Below are 2,500 nucleotides of genomic sequence, written 5' to 3'. Positions count from 1 at the left end.
CTCTTATTGCTGTGTACGTTCTTACCGATGTTTGTAAACTTGACATGAAAGAGATGTTCTATGCCAAACTTGCATCTGTGGCAGACAGATGTCCCCGGCGAAATATTCGCATTGTTCTGGGTGACTTCAATCCGGTATCTGGCTGTGATCGAGCTGGCTATGAGATGTCTGTCGGTCCCCATGGTTCAGGAGCTGATGCCAGTAGTGAGAATAGCCTCCTTTTCCGGGACTTTGCTAGGTCCCAGAAATTGAGGATTTCTGGCTCCTGGTACCAGCGCCTGGACCCACATCGTTGGACGTGCTACAGTGATGTCGGGAATGCAGCCAAGGAGATCGACCACATACTCATTAGCACTCATTGGAGGATCGTCCAGAATTGCAGGGTGTATAGGAGTGCTGAGTTCTGTGGTACTGACCATAGATTGGTTGTGGCTACCCTCCAGGTCCACTTCAAAACTCCCCAGCGGTCAAATGATCACCCAGGGTGTTTCATTTGGACAGGCTGAGGGAGGGGGAGTGTGCCCGTGGGTTTGCTGAGGCAATCTCTGGCCAATTCACGAGGCTCGACAGTCTGACGGACCCTGTTCTCCTGTGGGATACCTTTAAGCGTGAAACGCTTGATGCAGCTCAAGATACGATTGGTGTATGCCCGAGAGCAATACAGAATTTCATCTCAAAGGAGACACTGGAAGCCACAGATGCTTGTCGTGAGGCTCGTCTGACAGGGGATCGGGAATTGCACCGGTCTCATGTGTGCAGAACTCGGTCTCTGTTAAGAAGGGACAAGGAACAGTTTATTAGGAGTCTTGCAGAGGAGGTAGAAGGCCATTTCTTAGTAAATGACCTTCGTCCTGCATACCAAACCCTGAGTAAGCTGAACTCCAAGCCCTCTTCAAAGGTGACAGCAGTTCACTTACTAGGTGGCCAGATCGTTTCAGATCCTGTTGTGGTGCGTGAATGCTGGGCTGAGTATTTTGAGCAGTTGTACCAGGTTGACCCACCAGCAGTTAACTTGTATGCGCGGAGTGCTGAGACCCCATTGCCGAACCCACCCATCAGTGAGGATCCTCCCTTCCTAACTGAAGTTAGGGGGGCAATCTCCAAGCTGAACAGTGGTAAAGCAGCAGGTATCTGTGGCATACCAGCTGAACTGTTAAAGGCTGGTGGTGAACCTATGGCACGGGGGTTACATGCTGGCCTGGCTGCCATCTGACGGTCCGGTACCGTTCCTCTCGACCTGATGAGGGGTGTGATCATCCCTCTCTGGAAAGGGAAGGGGGACCGTTGGGACTGTAGCAATCACCGAGGTATCACACTGCTCGGTATACCAGGCAAGGTTCTCACCCACATCCTTCTGAGACATATCAGAGACCATCTACTGAGGCATCAGAGACTGGAACAATCCGGATTCACTCCTGGTAAGTCTACAATAGACCGTATCCTGGCACTTTAAGTCATTGTAGAGTGCCGCAATGAGTTCGGGCGTGGGTTGCTTGCAACCTACATCGACTTCAAGAAGGCATTCGACACGGTGCATCGGGAATCACTCTGGGAGATCCTGAGACTGAGAGGAATTCCAACAAGGATTATTGGACTTACAGCAAGCCTGTACTGAAAGTGCTGTAAAGTGTGGTGGGGGCCTGTCGAGCTTCTTCCCTGTTAGTTCAGGAGTGAGGCAAGGCTGTGTCCTTGCACCAACTCTTTTCAACACTTGCATGGACTGGATACTGGGCAAAGCTACTGTTCAAAGTCATTGTGGGGCAACACTGGGCAATATCAAGGTTACAGACCTTGATTTTGCTAATGATGTTGCTATTCTATCTGAATCTCTGGTGGCTCTGGAAGCAAAACCCTTGGGTGTAGAGGTCTCCTGGACTAAGACCAAGATCCAGGACTTTGGAGACCTGCTAGGAGAACCTGTTCAGTCGGTATGTGCTTGTGGCAAGGACATTGAAGTCACAGAGAGCTTTACATACCTTGGTAGTGTAGTTCATAATTCTGGGCTGTCAGACCATGAAGTCAGCAGACGGATTAGCCTGGCAGCAGGGGTCACTCACTCAACAAGAGTATTTGGAGATGTCGGTACCTGTGTAGAAGGACCAAGCTATGGGTTTTCAAGGCCCTGATAATGCCAGTTTCCAGGTAGTGAAACCTGGACATTGTCCTGTGCCTTGGAGACTCGTCTTGAAGCCTTTTGTAGTAGGTCCTTGCTCCGGATCGTGGGGTACTGTTGGCGGGACCATGTGTGCAACCATAAGTTGCACCATGAGACTGGCACAGAACCTGTTATCTGCACAATCAGTGATCGCCAACTCAGGCTATACGGCCACCTGGCTCGCTTTCTTCAGGATGACCCTGGCCATCAGGTAGACTCTGTTCGAGATAACCCTGGGTGGAGGAGGCCTGTGGGACGACCTAGGAATTCGTGGCTTGGGCAGATCGACCAAACCTCTCGTGAAGAACTCGAGATGGGCCAAGTCCCTGCCTGGCGTCTTGCCAT

The sequence above is a fragment of the Penaeus vannamei genome, chromosome 16, assembly GCF_042767895.1.
Source record: "Penaeus vannamei isolate JL-2024 chromosome 16, ASM4276789v1, whole genome shotgun sequence".
NCBI lineage: Eukaryota > Metazoa > Arthropoda > Malacostraca > Decapoda > Penaeidae > Penaeus > Penaeus vannamei.
This window is presented reverse-complemented; position numbering follows the sequence as displayed.